Source organism: Microcaecilia unicolor, chromosome 5 (assembly GCF_901765095.1).
Source record: "Microcaecilia unicolor chromosome 5, aMicUni1.1, whole genome shotgun sequence".
NCBI classification, from domain to species: Eukaryota; Metazoa; Chordata; class Amphibia; order Gymnophiona; family Siphonopidae; genus Microcaecilia; species Microcaecilia unicolor.
In genome coordinates, this window is record NC_044035.1 from 7,622,594 (window position 1) to 7,635,045 (window position 12,452).

General features: G+C 45.3%; 1 protein-coding gene across 1 annotated transcript in view; it reads left to right on the top strand.

The window, feature by feature from the left end:
- RAB11FIP2 (RAB11 family interacting protein 2) overlaps nt 1-12,452 on the top strand; it is a 130,338-nt gene that overhangs the window by 113,286 nt on the left and 4,600 nt on the right. The gene's annotated exons all lie outside the window — the stretch shown is intronic.

Consider the following 12,452-nt stretch of genomic DNA (forward strand, 5'->3'; position numbering starts at 1 on the left):
CAGTCCCTGTTCAAAGGAGCTTACAATCTAAAGGACGAAATGTCAAGTTGGGGTAGTCTAGATTTCTTCAATGGAGGTATAGTGGTGATGTGCCGAAGGGGACATCAAAGAGGTGAGCTTTGAGTAAGGATTTGAAAATGGGCAGGGAGGGGGCCTGGCGTATGGGCTCAGGGAGTTTATTCCAAGCATAGGGTGAGGCGAGGCAGAAAGGCGGAGCCTGGAGTTGGCGATGGTGGAGAAGGGTACTGAGAGGAGGGATTTGACTTGTGAGCGGAGGTTTCAAGTAGGAACGTAAGGGGAGATGAGGGTAGAGAGGTAATGAGGGGCTGTAGATCGAGTGCATTTGTAGGTAAGTAGGAGAAGCTTGAACTGGATACGGTTCCTGATCAGAAGCCAGTGAAGTGACTTGAGGAGAGGGGTGATATGGGCATATTGGTCCTGACAGAAGATAAGACGTGCAGCAGAGTTCTAAACGGATTGAAGGGGGGATAGATGGCTAAGTGGGAGGCCAGTGAGGAGTAGGTTGCAGTAGTCAAGGCGGTAGGTAATGAGAGAGTGGACGAGTGTTCGGGTGGTGTGCTCTGAAAGGAATGGGCGAATTTTGCTGATGTTATAGAGAAAGAAGTGACAGGTCTTGGCTGTCTGCTGGATATGCGCAGAGAAGAAGAGGGAGGAGTCGAAGATGACTCCGAGGTTGCGGACAGATGAGATGGGGAGGATGAGGGTGTTATCAACTGAGATAGAGAGTGGAGGGAGAGGAGAAGTGGGTTTAGGTGGAAAGACAAGAAGCTCAGTCTTGGCCATGTTCAGTTTCAGGTGGCGGTTGGACATCCAGGCAGCAATGTCAGATAAGCAGGCCAATACTTTGGCCTGGGTTTCCGCAGTGATGTCTGGTGTGGAGAGATAAAGCTGGGTGTCGTTAGCATAAAGAAGATATTGGAAACTATGAGATGAGATCAGCGAGCCCAGGGAGGAGGTGTAGATTGAAAAGAGAAGGGGACCAAGGACAGATCCCTGTGGAACTCCAACAGAGAGCGGGACGGGGGTGGAGGAAGATCTAAACGGGATTCCTTTGTCCCATGCATTTTTTAATCCCGTTAACCGTTTGCATCTCGTACAAACTCCCGCAGGAGGGCATTCCAGTTATCTACCACCCTCTGAGTGAAGAAATACTTCCTGACATTATTCCTGAGTCAGCCCCCTTTCAACTGCCGTGTTCCCGTCTCTGGAAAATGTTTGCGGATTAATACCTTTCAAATATTGGAACGTCTGTATCATATCACCCCTGTTTCTCCTTTCCTGCAAGGTATACATGTTTAGGTCTGCAAGTCTCTCAATGTACGTCTTGCTACATAAACCCCATATCAGTTTCATCGCTTTTCTTTGAATCGCTTCAAATCTTTTTACATCCTTAGCAAGATAAGGCCTTCAAAAACTGAACAAAATACTCCAAATGGGACCTCACCAAGAACTTGTGGAGGGGCATCAGCACCTCCTTTCTTCTGCTTGTTATACCCCTTTCTATGCAGCCTAGTATTCTCCTGGCTGTGGCTGCGACCACCGCCTGATCGCACTGTTTCATCACCTTGAGATCCTCGGACACCATCGCCCCATGGTCCCTCTCCTGAGCCGAGCTTACCTTTTTGTGGTCACAAGTATCTGGCAGAAACCCAAATAGTAGCAACATTCCATGGTACTGATTCCGGGGCAAGTAGTGGCTTCCTCATGTCCATCTCAATAACTGTACTTTTCCTCCAGGAACTTGTCCAAACCCTTTTTAAACCCAGATATGCTAACGCCTTTACCACATCCTCCAGCAACGAGTTCCAGAGCTTATTCGTTCATTGAGAAAGTATTTCCTCCTAGTTGTTTTAAAAGTATTTCCATGTAATTTCATTGAGTGTCCCTTGGTCTTTGTACTTTTTGAAAGAGTAAAAATATTGATTAATTTCTACTTGTTCTACACCACTCAGGATTTTGTAGACCTCAAACATATCCCCCCTCAGCCGACTCTTTTCCAAGCTGAAGAGCCCTAACTTCTTTAGCCTTTCCTGATATGGGAGCAGTTCTATCCCTGTTATCCACTGGAAAACTTGTGGTTTATTTATATCTTTGAAGGAAATTTTAACGGGAGCTTTCCTGTGCTGTTATCCCAGGCAGCTTCTTTTAAGGCTGTTTTATAAAGAAATACCAGCAGAAGCACCTCCAGACCCGCACCTAGATCTTAGCGTGTATTTACTCATGTATGCAGATATTTTATCAAATTGTGACTGTGCCCTGCATTTATTGGCTTGCACCATGGGTACTCTTATGCATGATCTAATAGCCTGTTTTCCCACAGATTCAATGTCTATCACATCCTGCTGTCTTCTCTCCTGTCCTCTTCTGGTTATGCATATTTAGGCCGTTAAAGTGTCATATGGTCTATGGTGCAGCGGTCCCTGCATCTGCAATGCCTCCATGCTACTTCCTCACGGAGGCCCAGAATCGGATGCACTATTTCAGAAGAAAGGTCACTTTTGCTGCTGATTCCAGACTTCCCTCCAACTCATTCATTCCAGGATCAAAGTTAAAGGCCTGAATCCAGTATCCCAGGGGATCGTCAAAACCTGTCTGCGAGAAACTCGGGCATCCAAACATCTTCCAGTCTTGAGTTCTTGGGCCTCAGAGGTCATGGTCACATTTGGGTCCAGTAATAGGATCAAATGGCTTCTTCCTCCTTGTGGGATAATTTCATAACACCCATCAGAAACCTACCTGTTTTATGTCTGGTTTAATAAAAGCACCTGTGCCTGCATTAGGACACCCAAACTTTGCTCTTCAGGAATGCTGTGTCTCCTTATTACACAGTATAATCCCTGCACAGGTTTTTCTGCTTGCTTTAATACAATTACAAACAGTGGGTCTGTGTACTGCATGCTAAAGATGCCAGTGGTGTCGGGTGTCCTGAAATGATTTTGGACGCGTGGCGTTTTAAACGTTACTGATGCACTATTCAGGAGCTGATTGCCTTGTGATAGGACTGGTATTGCGTGTTCTTTGTATGTCAGTGCAAATCTAATGTTTCCTTTTACCAGCAGAAGCGTTATGCCAGGTCATCTCTTACTTTCAGCATGTGCTGGCTATGTAGGAGAAATTAGACATGTATGTGTGGCATGTGCCTGACACATAAATGTGATGAGGTTAATAGGCATGCTTATTCTGTTATGACATTGTACCTAAGATGGAAAAGAGTTGGTGCAGACATCTGATTGGCTGCAGCCTTTCTTATGGCATTCCCCTGATAAGAGCTCAGCCGTGATTGGCCACTGGGAGCACTTTCAATATCCTGGATATTCTGGTAGGTAGTGCGTACTAACTTGCCCTCTTTCTGTCACCGTTAGCCCTCTGCGTCCCATTGCTTAGTCACTTTATCACGCCGCCTTTTGTGCTCATCCTTGGTTGACCTTCGATCCATTTCGTGATTTGGTTAACTAAGTTGTGTACACACGTTTCAGAGTATCAGTTGAGTATTGTCTGGGGGCATTTGGTGAGGGCTGTTGTGAATAATGCATTGAGGTGTAGCTTAGTGGTTAAAGTCCATAGACCATTATTAAAATGGACTTGGGGAAACTCCACTGCTTATTTCTGGGATAAGCAGCATAAAATGTTTTGTACTTTCTTTGGGATCTTGCCAGGTACCTGTGACCTGGATTGACCACTGTTGGAAACAGGATGGACCTTTGGTCTGTCCCAGTATGGCAATACTTATGTAAGTAATGGGCTGAGGACCAGAAAATCCTTGGTTCAAATCCCCCTTGACCCAGTGATGCTTCTTGTGAACTTGGTGAGTTACTTCACTCTCCCTCTTGCCTCAAGTACAAACTTAACACTGTAATGGGTTTGGACACATGAGTAAATAAATCCAAAGGCCTGCTCTGTGTCTTACTTATAATCTGGAGTATATGAAAGTTTAACCAGAGAAGATGAGTCATTTTTAAGAGGCTTGACTGCTCCAGTGCTGCTCATTTCTGACCTTTCTAGCTCAGGCAATCTCAGCCTACCCAAAGCCTGAGGGTACCATGAGCCACCACTTGCATCTCCCTGGCTTCCCTCATTTATATGGCCCTTCCACATATGAGCCATGATAGCGCCCTTCAAATAACATAGTAACATAGTAGATGATGGCAGAAAAAGACCTGCACGGTCCATCCAGTCTGCCCAACAAGATAAACTCATATGTTTATCTTGTTGGGTCAGGTACATGTGTATGTGTATTTATTTATTTATTTATTTATTAGGATTTATTTACTGCTTTTTGAAGAAACTCTCCCAAGCCGGTGTACAGCAAGAATAAGTCGAAAATAGGCAATAGACAATTACAGCAGTGAAAATATTCAAATAACGATACAAGGTATAGCACGTTACTTGTCAACATAATACACAATAAAACATTTTACTAGCATAGGGTGTAAGCAAAGATGGAGCATATAGAGTAACTGGAGTTAGAAAGTAAGGGCATAAGTACATAAGTATTGCCATACTGGGAAATACCAAAGGTCCATCGAGCCCAGCATCCTGTTTCCAACAGTGGCCAATCCAGGTCACAAACACCCAGCAAGATCCCAAAAATGTACAAAACATTTTATACTGCTTATCCCAGAAATAGTGGATTTTCCCCAAGTCCATTTAATAACGGTCTATGGACTTTTCCTTTAGGAAGCCGCCCAAACCTTTTTTAAACTCCGCTAAGCTAACTGCCTTTACCACATTCTCTGGCAATGAATTCCAGAGTTTAATTACACGTTGAGTGAAGAAAATTTTTCTCCGATTCGTTTTAAATTTACTACATTGTAGCTTCATCGCATGACCCCTAGTATTTTTGGAAAGCGTGAGCAGACGCTTCACATCTACCCGTTCAACTCCACTCATTATTTTATATACCTCTATCATATCTCCTCTCAGCCGCCTTTTCTCCAAGCTGAAGAGCCCTAGCCGCTTTAGCCTTTCCTCATAGGGAAGTCGTCCCATCCCCTTTTATCATTTTTGACGCCCTTCTCTGCACCTTTTCTAACTCCACTATATCTTTTTTGAGATGTGGCGGCCAGAATTAAACGCAATATTCGAGGTGCGGTCGCACAAAGGCATTATAACATCCTCATTTTTGTTTTCCATTCCTTTCCTAATAATACCTAACATTGTTTGCTTTCTTAGCTGCAGCAGCACACTGAGCAGAAGGGCACTAATCTAAAGCAAGTTGCACGTGTAGTCAAAAAGGTGCGTGAATGTAATCTCAGGAAGGATTGCATAAGAAAGTTCTGCTCTAGTATGTGTGTAGCCAGAGTGAGTGTGTGCAACTGTGTTGCTTGTTCATGTTATGTAATGGCCCTGATTCTGCAATGTCACCAGTGTCACCAATACTGGGACTCAAACCCTGGTCTGCGCACACCACCACCACCACCTGTGAGCCAGCCGAAAAGATGTTTCTGTAGCCAAAATTACTTCCAGAGGAACTCAGACGTTCAAAGGATCTTTTTTTTTTTGGGGGGGGGGGGGAGGGGGGCAGTTGTTTAAGCAGGAAATCAGAGGGTTCTTCAGTATTCCTGCAGGAGATGGAGCAGATTGGACTGGCCTTGTGCTCTTTATCTGTATCTCTAGGAAGGAGAGAAGCAGATTTCCCTGCTTTAGCCAGCCTCCTTTGTTCATTAAACATTCCTTTAATTGGCCGGCTAGTGCAAACTTTAGCCACCTGCAGTCTCTAATGATGTCTTGCTCAAGTGCTGCCAGTGAGAAGAAGGAAAGGCTGAGCAAACTTTCTTCTTATCTCTCCCTTTATGGATCTGGCCAGCTCACTAATTGTGCCTGATACATCACTCTCAATAAGAAGATTCAGATGGAAATAACAAAACAAGAACAAAAATTGTCTCATTAAGGATGAATTACTTCATCTGTGATTTTGACATTTGTTTCCCAGCTGGTGCATTTACAGGCTGAGAAGTTGAATTCCTATTTTCTCGCATTCATAGCTCAGGCAAACACATCCACAAAGTGCCAGTAGTGTGTTTTCACTCCTACATGGATCGTGCTTGTGTGCGCTTTGCTTTCTTAGAACAGACGTTTTCTTCCAGTCCTAGAGGTGACAGATTCGGTATTTCTGGGCCGATCCTCCGAGTCCTCCGGTCCTAGTTGTAACCAGCTGTGTGTACTCTACGCATCCCCTCATTCCTGTGTATCCCTCTATCTATCTCCTGAGCCCTCCAGTCCTAGAGGTGACAAGGCTGTGTGATCCTCTATGCGTCCGTTCATTGCTCCAGTCCTACAAGTGACAGGCTCTGTGTCCATCCACTGAGCCCCCCCAGTTCTAGAGATGACAGACTGTGTTACCCTCTACTCATCCCCGAATTCCTCCAGTCTTGGAGTTGACAGACTGTGTATCCCTTTATTCATCTCCTGTGCTGTCCTAGAGGTGACAGGTTCTGTATCCTTGTGTCCATTCTCTGAGCCCCCCAGTCCTAGAGATGACAGACTGTATCCTTGTGTCCATCCATTGAACCCCACCCCCCAGTCCTAGAGGTAACAAGCTCTGTATTCCCTCCATTTGTCCTTATCAGGATAATTTCAGAGTTTGTGAGGGTAGAAGTACCACCCAGAAACGCGAAAAAATCCTCTTGCACATTCCTCAATCGTCATCCTCCCACGTGTAAAGGCTTGAAATACAAATTAATGCATGCATCAACTTTCTCCTATACAAGCACACAGTTCTGGAACGCGCTGCCACGCAACCTGAAAACGGTCTATGAAATGACCAACTTCCGCAAACTGCTGAAAACTTATCTCTTCGACAGACTTTACCACAAAGATCAACACGTGTAATTGTTCATCCCAGAAATGTTCTTTATGCTTTTTAATGTCTTTGCTCTAACACTGTCATGTATTTCACCATCATGTATCCAAAGCTTTCTGTAAAACCAAATGTATACTCTTCTATTTGCAGTATCCACGATGAATTGTAAGCCACATTGAGCCTGCAAAGAGGTGGGATAATGTGGGATACAAATGTAATAATAATAATAAAGGTGGGAGAAGTTCCGCTGCCCTGTGAATTTTCACCTAAGAGGGTCCTTCTGCACTTTGCCTTTGTCTATTTCTGCTTGTGTAATGTCTGATCTGTCATGGGAGCCTGAATGCATTGTGAGTTTCTTCAAGAGTTCCTGCTTACTTAGTTTTGTTCATCCCAGACTACAGAACAGAAAAAGAGAAGCAGGTTTAGCATTTTGCCTTCCTTCTGTGTTGACTATTGTCCAATCCATTTCTGAATTGAAAGATGAATTCCCTTACATGTTTAATTTTCCAGTTCCTTCAGTGGACGTATTACTCATTTTTAACCCTTCAAGCCAAGGGTGTCAAATCTCTTCTTCTGGCCTCTTCCAGCCTGACAAGTCGTCAAATCCAGCTCATATGGTCAAAGTGGTGATATTAAAGGAAGCGGCCATTGATCAGGGTTCTCACTAAAGTGCATTCGCCATACCCTCAAGCTGTACTGAACTGGGAAGAAGTCTCACGGCACGGAAATGTGCACGAGCTTGTTCCCGGCGCTGTTCTGGGCCTGCAGCATGAGCTCTGGAGGTGGTACTTGCATGTAGTCACAGTGCATTGAGATCAGTACATGTGGAGTGCCTTCCATAATAGATGATGACAGATAAAGACCTGTACGGTCCATCCAGTCAGCCCAACAAGATAAACTCATCACACGTGGTATGTGAGACTATATGTATACCTGACCTTGATTTGTCTATTCCATTTTCATGGCACAGACTGTAGAAATCTGCCCAGCACTGCTGCCCTTGTTCTAAAATTTTTGAAGTTAACGTGAAAGCCCCTGGAAAGTTAAACTCCAGGCCATCCAAATCTATTCAGCCACGATAAGGTCACAGATGTAGAAGTCTGCCCAGCACTGACTTTGCTTCCCAATTACCGGTGTTGCCACCCAATCTCCGCTAAGCTTCTGGATCCATTCCTTCTGAACAGGATTCCTTTGTGTTTATCCCATACGTTTTTGAATTACGTTACCGTTTTCATCTCTACCACCTTCCGCAGGAGGGCATTCCAAGTATCCACCACCCTTTCCGTGAAAAAATACTTCTCCGAGGACAAGCAGGCTGCTGGTTCTCAGATGTGGGTCAACGTCCGCGTCGGCCCAGGAATCAACATTTTGCAGGCAAAATATAAACAAAGTTTTGCCAAAGTCTTCTGGTGCGCATGCGCGGACTGATTTCCTGCCCGTCGCGTGAGCACGTCTTGTCAGTTTTCTTTTCTCTATGTTCAGGTGCGGTAGGTTTTTATTTCCACTCCTCTCAGGCCCAGGAAAGAGTATCTGCGAGGTTTTTTTCGCTTTTTTGTTCTAAATTTTCTTTATTTTACTTCAATTGTCTAAAAAAAAAAAAATTCCCGATAGTATGTTAGATTTTTTTCACTTTTTAAAGTTTCCTTTGCTTTTTGATGCGGCCGGCTTAGGCCGCACGGTTGGGTTGTAGAGGGGCATCAACACCTCCTTTCTTCTGCTGGTTATACCTCTCTCTATCCAGCCTAGCATCCTTCTGGCCACTTCCACTGCCTTTTCTCATTGTTTCTTTTTTTTTTTTTTTTGTTACATTTGTACCCCGCACTTTCCCACTCATGGCAGGTTCAGTGTGGCTTACATGGGGCCCAGAGTCACAAGGAGCTGCCTGTGCCTGAAGTGGGAATCGAACTCAGTTCCCCAGGACCAAAGTCCACCACCGTAACCACTAGGCCACTCCTCCACTCCACCTTCACCTTCAGATCCTCGAATACCATCACCCCAACGTCCCTCTCCTGAGTTGAGCTTACCAATCTCTCCCCTCCTATCTGGTATCTGTCTTTTGGGTTTCTGCACCCTAAGTGCATCACTCTGCACTTTTTGACATTAATGTTTAGAGATCCCGTCTCATGGTTTCTACTCCCTCCAGGGTATTGGCTATCTTCATATGAGTATTGTGTTCAGTTTTGGAGGCCGTATCTTGCTAAGGATGTAAAAAGAATTGAAGCAGTGCAAAGAAAAGCTACGAGGATGGTATGGGATTTGCGTTACAAGACGTATGAGGAGAGACTTGTGGACCTGAACATGTATACCCTGGAGGAAAGGAGGAACAGGGGTGATATGATACAGACGTTCAAATATTTGAAAGGTATTAATCCGCAAACGAACCTTTTCCGGAGATGGGAAGGCGGTAGAACGAGAGGGCATGAAATGAGATTGAAGGGGGGCACACTCAAGAAGAATGTCAGGAAGTATTTTTTCACGGAGAGGGTGGTGGATGCTTGGAATGATCTCCCGCGGGAGGTGGTGGAGATGAAAACGGTAACGGAATTCAAACATGCGTGGGATAAACATAAAGGAATCCTGTGCAGAAGGAATGGATCCTCAGAAGTTTAGCCTAGAATTGGTGGCAGAGCTGGTGGTTGGGAGGCGGGGCTAGTGTGGGCAGACATATACGGTCTGTGCTGGGGCTGGTGGTTGGGAGGCGGGACTAGTGCTGGGCAGACTTATACGGTCTGTGTCAGAGCCGGTGGTGGGAGACAGGGATAGTGCTGGGCAGACTTATACGGTCTGTGTCAGAGCCGGTGGTGGGAGACAGGGATAGTGCTGGGCAGACTTATACGGTCTGTGTCAGAGCCGGTGGTGGGAGGCAGGGATAGTGCTGGGCAGACTTATACGGTCTGTGTCAGAGCCGGTGGTGGGAGGCAGGGATAGTGCTGGGCAGACTTATACGGTCTGTGCCAGGGCTGGTGGTTGGGTGGCGGGGATAGTGCTGGGCAGACTTATACAGTCTGTGCCAGAGCTGGTGGTTGGGAGGCGGGGATAGGGCTGGCCAGACTTATACAGTCTGTGCACTGAAGAGGACAGTACAAATAAAAAAAGTAGCACATATGAATTTATCTTCTTGGGCAGACTGGATGGACCGTGCAGGTCTTTTTCTGCCGTCATCTACTATGTTACTATGTTACATCTGCAAAAAGGCAAACTTTTCCTTCTAACCCTTCAGCAATATCTCTCACAAATATATTAAACAGAATTAGCCCCAGCATCGACCCCTGAGGGACTCCACTTCCTTTCCTATTTACCACCATCCTCTGTCACCTGTCCGTCAACCAATTTCCTATCCAGTTCACCACTTTGGGCCCTAACTTCTTCAGCCCTCTCAGCTTATTCACGAGTCTTCTGTGAGGGACCATATCAAAGGCTTTGCTAAAATCTAAGTAGATTACACCTAGTGCATGTCCGTCATCCAGTTCTTTGGTCATCCAGTCAAAGACGTCAATAAGATTCATTTGGCAGGATTTTCCTTTGGTAAAGCCATGTTGCCTCAGATCTTGTAACCCGTTGGCATCTAGAAAGTTAACTATCCTTTGTTTCAGCAGCAGCTCCATTACTTTTCCTACCACCAACATGAGACTTACTGGCCTGTAGTTTCCCACTTCTTCCCTGTCTCTGCTTTTGTGAAGAGGGATCACATTTGCTCGTCTCCAATCCCGAGGAACCTCTCCAGTCTCTAAAGATCTATTAAATCTTTAAGAGGTCCTGCCAAGACTTCTCTGAGCTCCCTCAGTATCCCGGGATGTATCCCATCTGGCCCCATAGCTTTATCCACCTTCAGATTTTCAAGCTGTTTATAAACTCTTTTGGTGCAATATCCACTCCATTTCCAGATATTTCTTTGGCAGCCGACTGCGGTCCTTCTCCAGTACATAAGCACTGCCACGCTGGGAAAAGACCAAAGGTCCATCAAGCCCAGCAACTCCGTCTCCGACAGCAGCCAATCCAGGCCCCAAAAACCTGGCAAAAGCCCAAAATTTAATAACGATCAATGGACTTTTCCTTCAGGAATCTGTCCAGACCCCCTTTAAACTCAGCAAGGCCAGCTGCCGTCACTACCTTCTCCGGCAATGAGTTCCAGAGTCTAACTACGCGCTGAGTTAAGAAAAGGTTCCACATTCTAATTTCATCTTGTGTTCCCTGGTTCTATTATTGTTAGAAAGTGTAAACAAATGCTTCACATCTGTCCGCTCTACCCCACTCATTATTTTGTAAACCTCTATCATATCACCCCTCAGCCGCCTTTTCTCCAGGCTAAAGAGTCCTAGCCGTCTTAACCTCTCCTCATAGGGTAGTCGTCCCATCCCTTTTATCATTTTTGTCGCCCTTCTCTGCACCTTCTCCAATTCCTTAATATCTTTTTTGAGATGAGGCGACCAGAACTGAACACAATACTCCAGGTGCGGTCGCACCATGGAGCGATATAACGGCATTATAACATCCTCATGCTTGTTTTCCATCCCTTTTCTAATAATACTCAACATTCTGTTCGCCTTCTTAGCTGCCGCAGCACATTGAGCGGAAGATTTCAACGTCCTATCCACGATGACTCCCAGATCCCTTTCTCGGTCCGTAACTCCTAAAGCGGAACCTTGCATGACATAGACGTAATTCGGGTTCCTCCTTCCCACGTGCATCACTTTGCACTTGTCAGCGTTGAACTTCATCTGCCATTTGGACGCCAGGATCTTCTTCCATGACCACTGAAGAGAAGTATTTGTTTAGCACATTCGCTTTATTCTGATCACTTTCCACATAGCTATTTTCAGCATCTTTCAGTTTACCAATTCCATTCCCAGCTTTTTACCTTCTTGTCACTTCTCATTATATCTGTAGCCATTTTTATTCTGTATGTGTTTTCACTAGCTATGTTTCCCTCTTCACTTTCGATGAGTTTAATCCAATAATCTTTTCCGTGATCCTCTCGGTGTGTTCTTCTGTATTTCTTGAGCGAAGCCTCTTTTGCCCTTATTTTTTCACCCACTTGTTTGGAGAACCATATAGGCTTCCTGTTTCTCTTGTTTTTGTTTACTTTCGTTTCGTAGTAGCTTTCAACTTGGACCACTGATTTTCCACTTCACCTACACCTTCCCATGCCATCAGTTCCTTCTTCAAGTGTTCCCCCATTTTACCAGTACTTTGAGTTTTGTACGTCCGCACTCTGCCTTTAAACCATATCGTGTGATGATCACTATTACATAGATGGACACCCACCCAGATATTGGAAACGCTTCCTCCATTTGTGAGCACTAGATCCAGCGTTGACCCTTCCCTTGTGGGTTCCGTGGGAATGATTTTGTGTGTGCATGTTGCAGCAATCGCAGGAGCGGGCAGAATAGCACTAATAGTTTTGGAAATCCTCAGAGCACGCACTGTTTTCCACCCTGTACCCAAGACATCCCTCCCTCCCCCTCGAATCCTATGAAATCTGCAGACGCTTTAGCTGCATTGCATCTTTGATTCCTCCCTCTCCTTTTCCGCTAACATCCAGCAGACGGCCAAAACCTGTCGCTTCTTTGTCTACAACAGTAGCAAAATTCACCCCTTCCTCTCAGAATACGCTACCAGAACCCTTATC